The sequence below is a fragment of the Anolis sagrei genome, chromosome 1 (assembly GCF_037176765.1).
Source record: "Anolis sagrei isolate rAnoSag1 chromosome 1, rAnoSag1.mat, whole genome shotgun sequence".
In the NCBI taxonomy this organism is placed as follows: domain Eukaryota; kingdom Metazoa; phylum Chordata; class Lepidosauria; order Squamata; family Dactyloidae; genus Anolis; species Anolis sagrei.
Window position 1 is genome coordinate 153693413 of NC_090021.1, and position 20315 is coordinate 153713727.

General features: G+C 41.5%; 1 protein-coding gene across 2 annotated transcripts in view; it reads right to left on the bottom strand.

Annotated features, from left to right (window-relative positions):
- Positions 1 to 20315, bottom strand: part of SERTAD2 (SERTA domain containing 2) — a 187056-nt gene that overhangs the window by 105494 nt on the left and 61247 nt on the right. For both annotated transcript variants that reach the window (XM_060784438.2, XM_060784430.2), the window contains exon 2: positions 8131 to 8232. The gene's annotated coding sequence lies outside the window, so the exon portion shown is untranslated. The remainder of the gene's footprint in view (positions 1 to 8130; positions 8233 to 20315) is intronic.

Consider the following 20315-nt stretch of genomic DNA (forward strand, 5'->3'; position numbering starts at 1 on the left):
TAAATATTAGCCTGATAATAATAACAAAGCTCTGCCAGTGAGTGAAAGGGACGAGCAAGGAGGGAGAGGTGGGGGGAAAAAAATCTAGAGATTGAGGCTACGTGGAGTTTTGTTGTGGAGTTCTGAGCTGCAAGAAAAGAGGACTGGACAGATTTCCTTTGACTTGGCTACTTTAGGGAAGTGGGGAGAAAACAAAGGCTGACTTGGCCTTGCTGGAAGGAAGGGCTTCCTTTGTCTGCTTAGAAGGGGAGGAAGAACTTCAATCTTGGCACTCTTTGAAAGAGAAGTCTCCTTTGCTCTCTTCGAAGGGAGGTGTGAGAAAGGGGAAGAAACTGGAATCTAAGATTTTTGATATAGCTGGAAGGGCTTTCTTCTGGTCGCTGAAGGTAGCGGGAGGTTGTGCATCTTAATTCTGCTTTCGTCACTCAGAACTCTGCTGAAGAAGGCACAGCGCAAGAACAGTTTCTAGAAGCTGCTCTGTGTGTGAAGAGGAATGGCGTGCCAGCTCACCCAAGACAAGCCTCTTTGAGATCAGAAACTGCAGCCTCTTTTGCTCCCTCTGGAAAACATCTGCATATTTCTCTATCCTGAGAATGGTAGGCTCTGATGTTTTAAATCTATTTAAAATTGGGGATGACTCCAGCCAATCAGCTCAAAGCCGGCAAGGGGGCGGGCAGCGGGAAGTTTGAATCCGATAACTCTGTATTTCCTATAAATTGTACCATTTTCTGCCCTGCCAAACATGTCGACTTTGGCAAGGGATTGCGGTTTGACATCCGTACCAGCTGGGATGAAATAAAGACAACTCGGTTGCTTTTCTTCAACTTGGTGAGACTTTTATTGGGAAAAATTAGGGAAAACTCTTTGGGTGCTTCTTTGCTGTCTCGCCAGGGTAAACGGGCTCTCCTTCTGAGTCTGCCTCCTGGCAAAGACTTCCAAATTTCTGCTCGATATCAGTGGGTTGACTAGAATTCCTAACTTAGTGCTTATTCAGCTCTGTTCCTCAATCTCCAGTGATTCCCTTTAGACCTGGTTCTCCCTATTTACATCCATTTCAATTTTCACACTTCCATTGGTGCATTATTCCATTTTCAAAATTTCATTACTGTTTTTGGGGGTTAGAAGAAACACTCTACAACATTTACCATAAGTACTTATATTTTTGCAAAACTAGTATCTATATCAGGGGTCCTCAAACTAAGGCCCGGGGGCCGGATACGGCCCTCCAAGGTCATTTACCCGGCCTTTGCCTCAGGGTCAACCTCAGTCTGAAATGACTTGAAAGCACACACACAACAACAACAACAACAACAACAATCCTATCTCATCAGCCAAAAGCAGGCCCACACTTCCCATTGAAATACTAATAAGTTTATATTTGTTAAAATTGTTCTTCATTTTAATTATTGCATTGTTTTAAAGTGTTTTTTGCACTACAAATAAGATATGTGCAGTGTGCATAGGAATTCATTCATGATTTTTTCAAATTTTAATCTGGCCCTCCAATAGTTTGTGAGATTATGACCTGGCCCTCTGTTTAAAAAGTTTGAGGACCTCTGATCTATATAAATAAAAATGTAATGTTCATTTGTAGGATTAACATAACTCAAAAACCACTGGGCGAATTGACACCAAATTTGGACACAATGCACCTATCAGGCCAACAAGTGACCATCACTCATAAAAACACTGAAAAACACAGCAGAATAGACTTTAAAAACAAAAAAAAATTACAACACATGCACAAAACCACATATATAGACATGTACACACACACACACACAAAACACATATACACAGACTGGGCCACAGCAACACGTGGCAGGGGATGGCTAGTATTTTATAAAAAGACAATCCTATGCAAGCCTTGCTGAATATGCTAGGACTTGCTTCCATATAGAGCAGTGGTTCCCAACCTGTGGTGGGTGACCAGTGGTCCGCAAGACCTGAAATATAGTCTGTGGACTCACCGTTACTACACCATTGCAACGAGAGCGACTGGTCTTGCGAAACTCTCTTATAGTGCTGAGGCTTATTAAATATGGTTTTCTGTGGGTGAACAAATTGGACTACTGGATGGCATATGTTCTGTATCAGAAACTAGAGCTGATGTGGTCTATTCAATTTTCTGAATCAGCACCCCAAATCACCAAACCGAATCTAAATTTGACCAATAACTGCCCCCAGTGGAGCAGTGGGTTAAAACCTTGTGCCGGCAGGACTGAAAACCGACAGGTCTCAAGTTTGAATACGGGGAGAGCATGGATGAGCTCACTCTATCAGCTCCAGCTCCCCTTGCGGGGACATGAGAGAAGCCTCCCACAAGGATGATAAAACATCAAAACATCCGGGCGTCCCCTGGGCAACGTCCTTGCAGACAGCCAATTCTCTCACACCAGAAGCGACTTGCAGTTTCTCAAGTCACTCCTGACATGAAAAAAAAAACTGACCCGTAACTCTTTTGATACTAATGTTGGAGAGTCGTCCCTGGTCAAAGTGGTTCCTGGTCAAAAAAAGGTTGGGAACCACTGATGTTGTTGTTGAAATTTAATGTGCAGATTTTATAATTGTGGGTTTAATATGATTTGTGGAAGAATGAAAGGATGTATGGAGTCAATAATTTTGGAAACACAAGTATAATATTAAGGCCTGCAATGACTAACTACCTGCTTTCTGGACTGTAATTAAAAGTTGCTAATAAGAGCTGAAAAGTAGAATCTGATAAGAACTAAGACAGGGATAACAGAATGTTTACAATGTTAAGAAGGAAGTCAACATAAGATCAACACCCATCAAGAAGATCGACATCTGGCCAGGAAACTGAGATGGATCCAGGATGGAAGACGTCTATCACTAATTTACAACTTTGGGACCACATCAGCATATAAAAGACTCAATCTAATAATGCTCAGAGTGTGGCCGACCTGAGGAGTCTGTTCCACCCGCTATGCTCTGCTCCATCGGAAGGAGAGAGATAGTGTACCTATGGAGAGTGGCAGATCTGCATGGGAACAGTCCGGTCACTTTGGGGCCAGAGGAGGAAGAAGTGCACTTTTGGAGCCTTGGGTTTTCTGCAGGGAGTCAAGTTTTCTGTATGGAAAACAGAGATCTGGTCCTTGGAATTGTTCTTAGGGGAAGAAGTTTTGGCATTTCGGCATTTTGAATTTTTGGCGTAATGGAACTATGCATTGACAGGCTGCAGAAAAGCAGGGTCTGGCCTAACAGGTGCTTCTCCAAGGAGGGAGAATATCTGGGTGCATGAAGATGAATGCATGTACATGTGTGTGAATGTTGAGTGAAAATGTAATTCCCCTTTGTTCGTTTGTTAGCCATATAATTGTAAATACAATGTAATTGCATAGCATCTGTATGTCTGTATGTCCAATGTCATTCTTTGTCTAAATGTTTTTCTGTAATCTGATATACCCTCTCACACTGGAAATTGCAATAAAAAGAACTTATGCTTTAAAATCATTGGAAAGTCATTTGTGACAATATATAGTAACAGCAGTAGCTGCTTTATAAAAAAAATTACTCTGACAAATGGTACATGCTGAGAGTCAGTGGGTCTGTTTAGGATTTCTGGAACCTTTGACAGTCAACATAAGGTTCTTTCGGGCACCCAGAAGTCACTTCCACAACTACTGGTTTGTTTGTTTCTTTGCTCTCTCTATCCACAGCATCCCAAAAGAGGTATTTTCCTATGAAGTCAGGCAGGGATGCGCAGGAAATTTCACCCTTTCCCAAACATAAGGTCACACGTGCTCCACGGGACTCATGATTTCCACCCTTGGATGAAATTACAGTTTCATGGCACATGCCCAAGCCCTGGACATTCATGTTCTCATTTCCCCAGCCTCCTCTGGCCTGCCTGTATTGTTTCCCCACGTGAGGCAGCCAGTCTCACTGAGGTTGAGGCCGATTCATGAAATGCTAAGCCAGGATTTAGCCTTGCATTTGGACACAATCCTCCTCATTTTTCCCTGTCTTTCCCTTCCTTTCCTTTCAATGAGGCTTCAAGAATTCTATAACCTCTGAAGTGCCATTTAGGCACTCACTACTTCTGGGATTGTGATGTCAAAGGCTTTCATCACTGGGTTGTTGTGAGTTTTCCAGGCTGTATGGCCATGTTCCAGAAGCATTCTCTCCTGACACTTCACCCACATCTATGGCAGGCATCCTCAGAGTTTGTCAGGTATTGTTGGAAACTACGCAAGTGAGGTTTATATATCTGTGGAATGTACAGGGTGGGAGAAAGATTCCCCCAGGATTCGCCTGGCAGGAAGCAGCCAGGCTTTGAAGTTGCAAGGCCATTAAATGCTCTGTAAGGTGGCCAACTGCAGTTACAGTAAGTCGTAGCAGGATCAAGTGTGTGTGTTAAAGAAAAACCTTATGATGTTAATTATTATGTGCAGCTGGTAATGTAGGTCAGCCAGCATGTTTGGGCCATAAGCCCTATGAGGAGCGGCTTGAGGAGCTGGGCATGTTTAACCTGAAGAAGAGAAGGCTGAGAGGAGATATGATAGCCATGTATAAATATGTGAGAGGAAGCCACAGGGAGGAGGGAGCAAGCTTGTTTCCTGCTTCCTTGGAGACTAGGACGCGGAACAATGGCTTCAAACTACAAGAAAGGAGATTCCATCTGAACATGAGGAAGAACTTCCTGACTGTGAGAGCTGTTCAGCAGTGGAACTCTCTGCCCCGGAGTGTGGTGGAGGCTCCTTCTTTGGAAGCTTTTAAACAGAGGCTGGATGGCCATCTGTCAGGGGTGATTTGAATGCAATATTCCTGCTTCTTAGCAGGGGGTTGGACTGGATGGCCCATGAGGTCTCTTCCAACTCTTTGATTCTATGATGGGGTATAACTGTATGGATTTTAGAATACAGTTTGAAGATGCAATATTCTGCTCTCAAGGAGATGCAATATGCTGTAATGCTGCTATGCTCTAACAGTGATGCTCTTTGCTATGATGGAATAGCTATTTACTCAAGGTTTATGTTTTGCTCTCTCATTTGAATGAAGATGAAGAAGCCTTATTCTGCGTTACTTACAAGGACTATGTAAGTTTGTTGCACTGTTTTGTATGCAACACTGCAAGTTTATATTTTGCCTCTGCTGATAAGAGTAAAGTTTTTGTTCCTTTTGTCCTCTTGCTTGTGTGTCTTTTGCATTGGACCTGGCTAAAATCTGCTTCTGCACAACACCATTCACACTTGCCTCCAACAGACAAGAGTTCTTTATCCCTCGACATTCTACAAATATGTAAACCCACTTGCCTAGTTTCCAACAGACCTCACAACCTCTGAGGATGCCTGCCACAGATGTGGGTGAAACATCAGGAGAGAATGCTTCTGGAACATGGCCATACAGCCTTGAAAACTCACAGCAACTTCTGGGATTGTTGGCCAATTTCAAAAATGCACTGAGTTGGATTGTCGATGAAGTATTTTGAAAGGGTTTGATTCAACTCTTTTCTAGTGGGGCAAAGTAATGGGTGAAGAAGGAGAGCAAAATGTTAACCAAACGAAGGGCATAACCGGAAAAAGGCAGGAAGAGGAGAAGCCAGGGAAAGGGATTTGGAGAGAGGAGTAACAGGCATCCAGGACAGCAGGAAACAGTGGTAGCTTTTGCAACAGCTCTTTGGGAAGATTAAAGAGAGCAGAGGTGGGAGGTCAGGAGGCCCCAGAAGGGGAAGAAACTTTCTGCGGGGGAAACAAGAGATAATCATAGTACAGACAAGGATTATTAGCAGAAAAGAACGATGTAGAAGAGGCATGTATCTCAGGGCTAAAACCCAGGATTTGGGTGATTAGTTCATAATAATAATAATCTATATAAATAAAAATGTAATGTTCGTTTGTGGGATTAACAGAACTGAAAAACCACTGGACGAATTGACACCAAATTTGGACACGATACACGTAACAACCCAATGTATGTCCTTCACTCAAAAAATTGATTTTGTCATTTGGGAGTTGTAGTTCCTGGGATTTATAGTACACCAACAATCAAAGAGCATTTTGAACTCTACCAATGATGGAATTAAACCAATCTTGGGACACAGAACTCCCATGACCAACAAAAAACACTAGAAGGGTTTGGTGGGCATTGACCTTGAGTTTGGGAGTTGTAGTTCACCTACATCCAGAGAACACTGTGGACTCAAATAATGATGATCTGGACCAAACTTGGCACAAGCACGCAATATGCCCAAATATGAACAAACATGAAGTTTGGAGGAAATCGACCATGACATTTGGGAGTTGTACTCACTGGGATTCACAGTTCACCTACAATCAAAGAGCATTCTGAACCCCACGAACGACAGAATTGGGGCAAGCTTCCTACACAGAACCCCCAACAGAAAATACTTAAGGCCATCCAGTCCAACTCCCTTCACCAGGGCAAGAAAACGTAATCAAAGCCCTCCTGACAAAGAGCCATCCAGCCATAGATATAGATAGATATGATTCACACACACATATAGTACCATAGATTTGAAAGGGATTCCTAAAGAAGGACAATGATATGTTGCATGTTCCCGAGTAGGCAAACCAAACAATCTCCACATCAACACTGACAGAGAAACAACAATAAATACTGTTTACTCACAAGCATAAGGAAATTACATATATTAGAAATCAACACTTTCTCATTACTTCATTTTCCAGATCTCTAGACTGGGCCACAGCAACGCGTGGCAGGGGATGGCCAATGTATATAAATAAAAGTGTCATGTTCGTTTGTGGGTAACTCAAAAACAACATAACTCAAAAACCACTGGACAAATTGACCCCAAATTTGGACACAAGACACTTCTCAGGTCAACAATAAACTTTATTTATACCCCGCCACCATCTCCCCAAAGGGGACTCAGGGCGGCTTACATGAGGCCAGGCCCAGACAACATATTACAGCAAATTAAAACGAAAACAGTAGCAACAAGCAACTACATCATAATTACATAAAAACATTTGAATACATTAACAATATAACTTTACAATAAACACAATCACAGTGACAGTAGGCGGGCCACATGAGCAGGATAAAATGTTAAATAACAAACACACACATATACACATATACACAAATATATAAACACACATATACACACACAACATATATACACAGACTGGGCCACAGCAATGTGTGGCAGGGGACGGCTAGTTCTATATAAATAAAAATGTAATGTTTGTTTGTGGGATTAACATAACTCAAAAACCACTGGACAAATTGTCACCAGATTTGGACACAAGACACCTCTCAGGCCAACGAGAGACCATCACTCATAAAAACATTTTTTAAAAACTCAGCGGAAGAGACTTAAAAAACCAAAGAATAAAAATACATTACAACGCATGTGCAAAACCACATATATAAATGCAAACACACATATACACAAATATATATACACAAAAAACACATATACACAGACTTGGCCACAGCAATGAATGGCTGGGGACTGCTAGCATAAAATGAATGGACACCAAAAATATGCAGCTGGCATATGTAGAACAGAAAAAACCATTAGCTTCGTCTATATTAGACCGATATAAGTTGTAAGGACATCACAGTAATTTAATTTTTAAAAAGCGTATATCAGGTTCACACAACAAACCTTAAATGTGAACAATTGAAGTGCTTTCCATTTTAAACAGCCTGACTGTATATTTCCAATATAGAATTACAGAGGACCCTTGGTATCCACCTGATTTTGGTTCCAGAAACCCACTCTGAAACCAGAATCCATCCAATTAGATGCAATGTGCTGTGAAATGGCATCCCTTACACAAAATGCAAAAAAAAAAAATAGATTTGCTTTTTGGAATTTTTTAAAAGTTTTCAAACTGTGGATGGCTGAATCCGTGGATACAGAGGACCACATCTGCAAATGGCTAGTGTAAATCAACTGTGTTAATTTGCTGATTTAACTCCAAAACTTTTCATATCTTGCCCATTTAATTTGACCTAAATAGGCAGAAATATCTTTTTGGTTTTTTACATTTACAAAAAAGTGCAACGCAGGATGTTCCCAATTCACACAGAACAGAAGCCCACCCACTAAGATGAAATTATCACAGCCCACTGGTTTTCTATGGAGATCTTTTTTATCATGCAGTATTGGCTCACCCTCACTTCCAGCTGCTTCTACAGATGTCAAAGCTCTTCACCGAAAACAGCCTTAGGACAAGAAAGTGCGGACGGAAGGAAGAGAAGTTCGGACATCAGGATCTACAATAAAAACCAGAAGAAGAAGAGTTGGTACAACTCCTTTCACCATTATATGTAGTCAATTGGTTAAATGGAAACTTTCCAACAAATACAAAAAAACCAACAATCCCACAACCCCAGGATATATGGTAGATCTAGAGGGCTGGTTTACCAGAATGACTCGGGGCTGGCAGGAGTCTTAGGTGCATTTGCACTATGCGTACCAGTTTGATAGCTGTTCAATGGTCATGACTCCAACCAAGGAATTCTGAAATTTGTAGTTTGATGAAATACTTCATGCTCCCTACTAGAGAGCTCAAATTCTTACTCTTGAGCTAGAGTAAATCAATTTAATTCCGTAGTGTAAATAGGCATTACTTTTGCTTTTACTGTCTTGAAATTTCTACAATTTAGATCACTGGTTGATCCCAGATTCTAGTATTACAGTGGTTCTCAATCTTCCTAATGCCACGACCCCTTAATACGCTTCCTCATGTTATGGTGACCCCCAACCATAAAATTAGTTTCGTTGCTATTTCATAACTGTCATCTTGCTGCTGTTATGAATAGTAATGTAAATATCTGATATGCAGGATGTATTTTCATATACTGGACCAAATTTGGCACAAATACCCAATACACTCAAATTTGAATACTGGTGGGATTGGGGGAGGGTATTGATTTTGTCCTGTGGGAGTTGTAGTTGCTGCGATTTATAGTTCACCTACAATCAAAGAGCATTCTGAACTCCACCAACAATGGAACTGAATCAAACTTGGCACACAGAACTCCCATGACCAACAGAAAACACTTTGGTGGGACCTTGAGTTTGGGAGCAGTAGTTCACCTACATCCAGGTAGAGCACTGTGGACTTAAACAATGATGGATCTGAACTAAACTTGGCATGGATACACAATATGCCCAAATGTAAACACTAGTGGAGTATGGGGAAAATAGACCTTGACATTTGGGAGTTGTAGTTGCTGGGATTTATAGTTCACCTACAATCAAAGAGCACTCTGAACTCCACCAACAATGGAACTGAATCAAACTTCCCACACAGAACCTCCATGACCAACAGAAAATACATTATTTTCTGGTGGTCTTTGGTGACCCCTCTGACACCCCCTTGCGACCCCTCCAGGGGTCCCGACCCCCAGGTTGAGAAACACTGTAGTATTATTTTATAATAACTAGCTGTACCCACCACACGTTGCTGTAGCCAACCTTCCCTCGCTCTTTGTCTCCTTCTTTCTTTGGGGGGAGATGTAGTGTATGCACACACACACACGCATACACATATGGGTGTGGATAATATGGTAATGCCTATGTTGAAAGGAAGTTGTGGAGAATACCTACATGGATGTTAATTTTACTATATTTCCTCAACTCTCCCCTCAAATACACACAGTCATACAGGAAATAAGTGGCTCTACTGGAGTGCATGTCTTGAGGGGTTATTGTGGGGATGATCTTGCATGTGCATTAATTCCACTATATTTTCACAACTCCACACACCCATACGCATATGTTTAATTCCGAGTTAGCGTGAAACTTGCTCAGAATGACAACAGAGTCGAATGCAAACATGAAGTTCAGACATCAGCTCAACTAGGGAAACTAGATTCTCTTTACAGTCAGAAAAATGTCTGGAGAATTGTACGATGGCATATGGACTATGACCATCTAACTGTATCCAAAAGACTAATTGCAGGGTGGAGTGCACTAGCAAACATTCATTGCTGCTATGAAGGATTTCTTCTCCTTTATTTTAATGTGCTGCTGCCGCCATGGCCAGGAAATGGTTTGGGGTGAGGATGGGGAGACTGGTGAATGACAAAGTCAGGAAACCGACTTGGCTAAAGCTGTGGAAAACAGGAGCAGAGCATGAAATACCATCAAGCGTAGCACACAACACTGAAAACTATTTCCGCTATCAGGACTCACAGCAGACACCAACTCTAACTAGCTAAAAAGGATGCTATTAGAAACATAACTTTTGGGTCAGAAATTAGTTTAAGCTTTGACATTACGAAACTGATGCAAGAAAATGCCCCGTGGGCTTTTCCCAAGTGGCCTAGAGATCTTCTGAATTATAGAAGTTGTGTATAAAGGGGAAACACACCAATAATTTCCATTTTACCAGGGTCACACAGGAAAAATCCTGACCAAACAAGCATGACATGTCTTAACACGTCTGTACAACAACTCAGATACTAGGAAGGTGACAATGTTTTCACAAGAACAGGACAGATACTTCCAACTTACAAACTACCAGCAGCTGCTTTGTAGAGAACTTATCCCAACATTTAGAGTGGAGCATGATTTTCAAGGAAGGATTTTGGGTATAAGGAAATAATGTTTGGGATTAATCGACCAATTTCTGGGCAGTTTAATTTTCATACTTTCAATTTTTCTTTTAAATAATCTCCTAATATTATTGACATTTGCATTTTCTGTCAAAATGTATATTGGAATGCATATTTTGGTACAATTAGGTGCAATCAAGTGCAACATTAGGAAAAGAGCAAGATCTGTTGACAAGCTGGAATGTGTTCAGAGAAGGATGAATAAAATGATCAAGGGTCTGGAGAACAAGCTCTATGAGGAGTGGCTTAAAGAGCTGGGCATGTTTAGCCTGAAGAAGAGAGGAGACATGACAGTCATGTATAAATACGTGAGAGGAAGTCATAGGGAGGAGGGAGAAAGCTTGTATTCTGCTTCCCTGGAGACTAGGATGCGGGACAATGGCTTCAAACTACAGGAAATGATATTCCACCTGAACATTAGGAAGAACTTCCTAACGGTGAGAGCTGTTCAGCAGTGGAACTCTCTGCCCTGGAGTGTGGTGGAGGCTCCTTCTTTGGAAGCTTTTAAACAGAGGCTGGATGGTCATCTGTCAGGGGTGCTTTGAATGCAATATTCCTGCTTCTTGGCAGAGGGTTGGACTGGATGGCCCATGAGGTCTCTTCCAACTCTAGGATTCTATGAGGAAGGAACTGGCAAAACCACTTGTGACCTCACTACCTCTGAGGATGCTTGCCATGGATGCAGGCGAAACGTCAGGAGAAATGCCTCTAGAACATGGCCCTATAGCCCGAAAAAACCCACAAGAACCTAGTGATTCCAGCCATGAAAGCCTTCGACAATCCACTTGTGATTATTACCTGCCTAAGAAAACCCGATGGAATTCATGAGGTCCCCATAAATCAACAGGTGACTTGAAGACACATGTACAAACTCAGTATTAAATCAAACCCAGAAAACATCTGGGTCAGAATGAAAGAGCTATTTCAGGCAACATCCACTTCTAATGGTGAGAGATTCAGGAAAAGTGAAGAAAGCACAGTGCCTGAAATATTCCAGATCAAATGCATACATAATCTAGAGACTGGCGGGAGCAGCATCTTAGTTTCTTCAGAAATCAGCTTGTGGGCCATGAAAGAGCCAGCTTGTAACTGGCCTGCTTTTATGCAGAAATCCTTTTTGTGATATTGCTGATGATAATCATGAGGAACAAGGGACTACTTCAAATTACAGCAGCCGCTCTTAAAATATGCACCCAGCAACACACACACACACGTATTTTCCTAAAGGAATATACCAAACGCTTGCACATTTCAAGCTCTGTGACAAGACTCAATTGTTTCTAGCGGGATTCTGTTTTGGAGCTGTGGCTGTCGGCAGCGTGCCAACAGAAGGAGCTGCTTGCAGCGTACAGATAAGACTGTACTGTGTTCGCTGTGTCCGGGAGGTCTGACCGAACAAGCGTGCGTGCTTTAACACGTCTGTACAACAACTCAGATACTAGGAAGGTGACAATGTTTTCACAAGAACAGGACAGATACTTTTCAACTTACAAACTACCTGCAGCTGCTTTGTAGAGAACTTATCCCAAGATTTAGAGTGGAACATGATTTTTAAGGACTCTTCAAGGAAGGATCTCAAGCATAAGGAAACAATTCAAGCTCTTTTACTAAACTTCATACCATAAAATTAAAATTAAATAGATTTGTTTCCAGTGAGCAAGGGTTGTCTCAAAGAGTAATCTGTTTCAGGAAGCCGGTGTAAGTTCAAAGGGCAGCAGATGTTTTATGCAAAACAGCACCGAAAGTGTTATAAAAGTCTATGCATCTGTTAGGCCTGTGCGATCAATGAAAAAAATGTTTCAGTACTCATTACAAAATTAGGGAGTGAAGGGAAAATATTTTCTAAAGTGTTTCCGAAATTGGATGGGATCTGTATTGTAAATATAATGAGCTAACTACTTTTTCGTTACTTTTAGTTAAGTAACTATGCCAATGGAGAAACTTCAGGGACTCATTTCTCTCTTATTCTTAGAGTTATTGGCATGAAATTTGCTACGATTATAGAACACATTTACCACCGTTAGCCCATCAAGTTTCAGAATGTTTCAGAATGGAAGAATGGGAAACAAAGCTCATGGATGTAAGAAATATGGACAGATTAAGTTATTTAATGCAGAAAGACAAAGGACTACCAGTGAGAGAAACAGATTGGACATTGATAAATGAATATTTTAGATAGGAAGAAAAGAAGAAAAGAAAGGAAAAAAAGTAGGAGAGAAATACGAATCTTCTACATCATAACCCCACGAAATCTAGAGACAGCAGAAAGGAAAGAAAGATACTGGAAGAAGAAAGAAAAGGAAACCTCTTCAAAGACACCGGGAAGTCAGACTGAACGAAGGGGGAAACCTCAAGCTTTGTTTTAGAATGTCTTTTTTATCCACACTTTTCTCTCTCTTTTTTTCTCTTTTCTTCTCTTCCTTCTCTCCCTCCCCCTCAAGTACACACCGATTCCTCCACCGCTTCCTCCCTTCCCCACTTCCCTTTCTATTCTTCCCTTTGATCTCACTCTTCTTTTCTTCCTATCGCTTTTAAATATGTATTTACAGAAATGCTAATAAAGATATATTCAAAAAAAGTTTCAGAATGTTTCACTCATCCATGGTTTTTTGGGGAATTTTCAAAGTTTTTACAAACAACTTTTAAAATAAAACTAGTTATTGCCTTGAATTTTCTATACAATGACATAAGAGAATAGGGACTCATTCCTCCCAAGTTTCAGAAATATTCATACATTCTACTGATTTTGGGGAATTTTTAAAAATGTTTTTGACAAAAAAGTTTTTGATTGTTTTTAACCAGGGGTCCTCAAACTACAGCCCGAGGGCCGGATACGGCCCTCCAAGGTCATTTACCCGGCCCTCACTCGGTGTCAACCTAAGTCTGAGATGACTTGAAAGCACACAACAACAACAATCCTACCTGATCAGCCAAAAGTAGGCCCACACTTCCCATTGAAATACTAATAAGTTTATATTTGTTAAAATTGTTCTTCATTTTAATTACTGTATTGTTTTTAAGTGGGAGTTTTGGGGGTTTTTTGCACTACAAATAAGATGTGTGCAGTGTGCATAGGAATTAATGTGTTGTTTTTTTTTCAAATTATAATCCGGCCCTCCAACAGTTCGAGGGAATGTGACCTGGCCCTCTGTTTAAAAAGTTTGAGGACCCCTGTCTTTAACCAATAAAATTTCAGTTATGGGATTTCTTCCCAGCCCAGAACAGATTTACTTACTAGTATTGAAGTATCAGTCAGTTCTCCTCTTTGTAGATTCAAAAATTTATTGCAACTCTTCTGCAAGCAAGGAGAAATCACTCCCCTATCCGAATTGGGGCTTTCTAATGCTGAGCAGAATTCTAGGAAATGTAGTTTAAGGCACAGCCTTATGATTTCCCTGTCATAGGGCTCCTCGCCTTCCCAAACTACATTTTCCAGAATTCTGTGCTCTCTCTGTCTCTTTCCCAGCTCACTCAGCTCATCCCGCCCTGCTGTTTTCCTCTCCTCATGGCGAGAAGCAGCCCATCTCTTAATTTAAAGAAGAATGGCAGCCTTTTTGGCTTTGCCTCGCTTGTGCTGAAAATGAAACTGACTTCCAAGCATTATAGAATTCAAGCAAAAAAGTATTAGGTGAGTTTTGATTCTTAAGTCTGTGTGTGGGTGCACCCCTCTGGTGTTTCTTAATATCTGTTTGTATATACAAAACTTATGAATTAGCTACGATTTACAAATTAAAAATGAAGATTTGCACACCCCTAGTATCTATGTATGTAGATTGGTTGATACATTAGTACCACAAAGGCTTCTACATGGTTTGATGGATCTAGACTAAACTCAGCACACACAATATTCATTATCCAACTTAAAATAATTGAGGGATTTGAACTAAAAAGAACCCCCTACCCTTTTCAGCCCAGAGCAGAGAAAAGGAAAAGGAAAAAAGCAAATTGACTTGTTTGCTTTCAAGTTGTTTCTGCTTTGTTCACTGTTGTTGTTCATTCGTTCAATCGTTTCTGACTCTTCGTGACCTCATGGACCAGCCCACACTAGAGCTCCCTGTTGGCCGTCACCACCCCCAGCTCCTTCAAGGTCAATCCAGTCACTTCAAGTATCCCATCCATCCATCTTGCCCTTGGTCAGCCCCTCTTCCTTTTTCCTTCCAATTTCCCCAGCATCATTGTCTTCTCTAAGCTTTCCTTTCTTCTCATGATGTGGCCAAAGTATTTCATCTTTGCCTCTACTGGTTGGATCTTCTTGCGGTCCAAGGCACTCTCAGAACTTTCCTCCAGCACCACAGTTCAAACAGTGGATGTGGCTCTTAATGAGACATGCCGCATTATAACGGGTTGTCTGCACCCTACACCACTGGAGAAATTACACTGTCTAGCCGGTATCGCACCACCTGACATCTGCCAGGAAGTAGCAGCCAATAGTGAAAGGACCAAGGCAGTGACATCTCCAGCCCATCCCTTGTTTGGGTATCAGCCAGCAGGTCAATGACTTAAATCAAGAAATAGTTTTCTGAGATCTACAGAGACACTCACTGAACACCCCAGCAAGCGAGAGTCCAAAAGTGGCAGGCTCAAACCCAGAACCTCAATCAATGGCTGATACCAAATGAGAGACTCCCTCCTGGGCACACAGAAAATTGGGTGACTTGGAAGACGCTGAACGGACTGTGCTCTGGCACCATGAGATGCAGAGCCAACCTTAAGAAACGGGGCTACAAAGTGGAATCCACGACATGCGAGTGTGGAGAAGAGCAAACCACAGACCACCTGCTGCAATGTAACCTGAGCCCTGCCACATGCACAATGGAGGACCCTCTTGCGGCAACACCAGAGGCACTCCAAGTGGCCAGATACTGGTCAAAGGACATTTAATCAACTACCAAGCTTGCAAATTCCTTGTTTTGTTTGTTTGTGTTAAAATTGTAATACAAATGTCTGGTTGCTGATGACACGATAAATAAATAAAAACCACAGTTCAAAAACATATTTCTTCCTTCGCTCAGCCTTCCCTAAGGTCCAGCTCTCACATCCGTAGGTGACTATGGGGAATACCATTGCTTTAACTATGCGGATCTTCGTTGCCAGTGTGATGTCTCTACTCTTCACTATTGAGATTGGTCATTGCTCTCCTCCCAAGAAGTAAGCATCTCCTGATTTCCTGGCTGCAGTCTGCATCTGCAGTAATCTTTGCACCTAGAAATACAAAGTCTGTCACTGTCTTCATGTTTCCTCCCTCTATTTCCCAGTTAACAATCATTTTGTTGCCATAAACTTGGTTTTTTAATGTTTAGCTGCAACCCAGCTTTTGCGCTTTCTTCTTTCACCTTGATAAGAAGGCTCCTCAACTCCTCCTCACTTTCGGCCATCAAAGTGGTATCATCTGCATATCTAAGGTTAATGTTAATGTTTCTTCCAGCAATTTTTACCCCAGCCTTGCATTCCTCAAGCCCCGCAAATCACATGATGTGATCTGCATACAAGTTGAATAGGTCGAGTATACAACCCTGCCGTACGCCTTTCCCAATCTTGAACCAGTCTGTTGTTCCATGGTCAGTTCTGACTGTTGCTACTTGGTCCTTATACAGATTCGTCAAGGGAGAGACAAGCTGACTTGGTATGCCCATACCACCAAGAACTTATGGCTACCCTAAGGCAAACCTATTACAAGGTATCCTTGGCAACATTTGTTCAGGGGACATTTGCTTTCCCATCCTCTGAAGCTGAGAAAAGGTGATCTGCCCAGGGTCACCAAGTGGGTTTCTGTGATCAAAGTGGGAAATTGAACCTTGGTCTCCAGAGCTATAGTTCAACACTCATGCCACTATACCACGGTGGCTCTCAAACAGTACTAGATGGGAAAACAATGTCATTTCTAAGAAAAATAAGAGAGAAGAGAGAAAGTAAAATTGTTCCTCAAATTTCCCTTTCCCAATGGGCTGAAAAACAAAAATCTAGAGTTTTGGGGGGGGGGGGGTTTGCGCTTGCAACACTATAGTTTTTTAAATGTTGCGGACATGTGGTTTGTGCAATAGGTCAGTGGCGAACAACTATCCAAATATGGAAGAAACCCTCTCTATCAAAAAGCATAGCCTAGCTCTACAACTGTTGAAATCTTCATCAGAAAGAATTTGAGGTAAATCAAAGCATTATTATCTTTTCATGTGATACGGTGTGGAAAGATTATTGCCGCAATACACTTTGTATAAATTATAGTTCATTTTTAGGCGCTGAACATCTCTCTGATTTTTTATGTGGCTGTTTCCGGAGTTAAGGCCATCCACAGTTCACCATATGAAGAATGCACTCACATTTAGAGTCAGGAAATGGAAACTGGGAATGGAGTGCTCTACTTACAGTTCTGATGTTAATGGAGAAATGAATTTTGGATGGAAAAAAGAATCCATACGTTAGCACAGTGCACACTAGCCTCACCCAAAGTGGTGAACATGGTTTATATTTCCTCAGCCAAAACAATGGGCATATTCTAGTGCAGAGCTTCTTAAACCTTTTCCACTTGCAGCCCCTTTCCACCCTATACATTTTCCCGTGACCCTGGGTATATAGGTATATAAAATAGCTATAAAAACCAAAACATTTACTGATAAGAAATCAGCATTTGCCAAAGTTGCTAAATTGGTTGGTTTTCCTTTTTGTGTAGTATAAATGTGAATGTATTTATTTATTTATTTCTTGTGTCAGGAGTGAACCAAAACAGTTGTATTACATTAAATAACAGACAGACAAACAAACAAACAAAACACAAAATTTGCAGACTTGGTATTCTATTAAATGTCCTTTGACCAGTAGCTGGCCACTTGGAGTGCCTCTGGTGTTGCTGCAAGAAGGTCCTCCATCGTGCATGTGGCAGAGCTCAGGTTGCATCGCAGCAGATGGTCTGTAGTTTGCTCTTCTCCACACTCACATGTGGTGGATTCCACTTTGTAGCCCCATTTCTTAAGGTTGGCTCTGCATCTCGTGGTGCCAGAGTACCGTCTGTTCAGCGCCTTCCAAGTTGCCCAGTTTTCTGTGTGCCCAGGAGGGAATCCCTCATTTGATATCAGCCATTGATTGAGGTTCTGGGTTTGAGCCTGCCCCTTTTGGACTCTCACTTGCTAAGGTGTTCCAGTGAGTGTCTCTGTAGATCTTAGAAAACTATTTCTTGATTTAAGTCGTTGGGATGCTGGCTGATACCCAGAGGCGGCCCTAGGTAATTTTCAACGGTAAGCAAACAGTATTTTGCCCCCCCCCCCCCGAACCAATCACTGATATATATTTTCTGTTTGTCGTGGGAGTTCTGTGTGCCATATTTGGTTCAATTCCATCATTGGTGGAGTTCAGAATGCTCTTTGATTGTAGGTGAACTATACATCCCAGTAACTACAACTTGCATATGTCAAGGTCTATTTTCCCCCAAGAGCGCCCCTGGGCAAAATCAACTATACCGCAAAGTTTAATTTGCGTAATGGGTTGAGCCGCTCCTGCTGATACCCAAACAGAGGATGGGCAGGAGATGTCACTGCCTTGGTGAATAAATGCAAATAAATGTATTTTTGGCTAAACTGGGGTGTACTAATACAGATATACTGACATGCAAGTACATGGCCCTACCTTTTTTTAGGATATTAAAACTGAACCCAGCAAAGAACCACTTCCCTGTGGGAAAACTTAACTCCCACCAACCAGTTCTGCCAACGACTAAATCCTCTCCAATGAATCAATGGAAGAAAAAATTCAGGCATTATCCTGCCTTTGGTTTGAAGAGAACTAAAGTTTCTCAAACCTCTAATATGAATAACAAGCTGGCTACTTTGCACTATAAATTAGAAAAGTTTATAGTGCACAATCCATTCACTTTTAGTCAGTGCTATAAGATACCCTTTCCTTTTCCTTAGGCTACTTATCACTTGCTTTTAGCATTAAAGATTATGTCTTCTTCATAAGTACTGCAACTGAAGTAGACGTTTTCCACACCCACATGATCCCTAAACAAACATCAAGGAAAACGTTGTGCTCTGGCACAATTATACTGAAAACCACTTCACTGACCATCAGGAGCTCCTGAATTACAACTCGAAGCAGCGACTGAGTATATGCTCAGCAGTGAAGATGGATACAACTGCTCTAAAGAATGGAAGTGATTTAAATACATGTGCTGCAATCCCATATACAACTACCTGAGGAGTCCTACAAATGCAGTGAGACACAATTCTGGTAGGATAGGATGGAGCTGTTGAGTGTACAATGCTATATACATACAAACAGGAGTTAGAGCTCCCTCCTTTCTTTCTCATTTGTGACAGCTTGACTTCATTGGCAACTTAAAATGATATGAATGATGAGGAAAAATCCACAGCTGAAAGAGACAGCCTGCAAAACTAGCTATATAAGGAATCACACCCAGGTTGGTAGAGACTTGAGGATAGAGGAGAAAAAGCAACATTGGCAAAGAGAAGACCTCAGGCTTACCAAAGGAAAAGAGAAAAGGAAACTAAAGTTGTTCTGGTAGATCATTACATAGTGGGGTCAGAGTTGTAGTTGCTGGTATTATAGTTCAAAGAGCATTCTGAACTCCACCAATGATGGCATTGAACCAAACTTGGCACACAGAACTTCCATGACCAACAGAAAACTCTACAAGGGTTTGGTGGGCATTGAGTTTGGGAGATGTAGTTCACCAACATCCATAGAGCACTGTGGACTCAAACAATGATGGATCTGGACCAAACTTGGCACAAATATTCCATATGCCCAAATATGAACACAGATGGAGTTTGGGGGAAATGGATCTTGACATTTGGGATTTGTAGTTACTGGGATTTATAGTTCACCTACAATCAAAGTGCATGCTGAACCCCACCAACGACAGAATTGGGCCAAACATCCCACACAGAACCCACATGAACAACAGAAAATACTTAAGGCCATCCAGTCCAACTCTCTTCACCAGGACAAGAAAATGTAATCAAAGCCCTCCTGACAAAGAGCCATCCAGCCATAGATATAGATAGATATATATGATTCACACACACACACAGATATAGTATCATAGATTTGAAAGGGACCCCTAAAAAAGGACTATGATATGTTGCATGTTGCAGAGTAGGCAAACCAGACAATCTCCACATCAACACGGACAAAGAAACAACAAGAAATACTGTTTACCCACAAGCATAAAGAAATTACATATATTAGAAACCAACACTTTCTCATTACTTTATTTTCCAGATCACCAAACTAGGCCACAGCAACGCATGGCAGGGGATGGGTAGTGTGATATAAAAATCAGCAATCTGACTCCTCCCAGTGCAGCCAAATGACTTCTGCCTGCTGATGTTTAAGTTTGAGGACCACTGATATTATAAAGCAATGCCTATAAGGTGCTCAATCTTTTGTATGGCTTTTGTGACTCTCAGGAATGGGCAGTTAAGTGCAGGGAAGGGACTTCTTTTTTACTCAGTATTTTGATCATTTCCTTATGATAAGCAGGGCTGGCACATAGGAATGTGAGGTTGCAGACGAACTGAGCAAACCACTGACACAATTTCAGACACTTTACCAGTGTAATTAGGAATTGTATTAGATTCTGTGCAGGGAACATTGTGCCTGCCAGGAGATACATTAGAGATGTTAAAGGGTCAGTTGTGGGTCTTGCACTTGTGAGAAGGCCAGCTTTAAGGAGGGATAGGTTTTACGGGGTCACCTGAATTTTGCTTGGAAGGTGATAT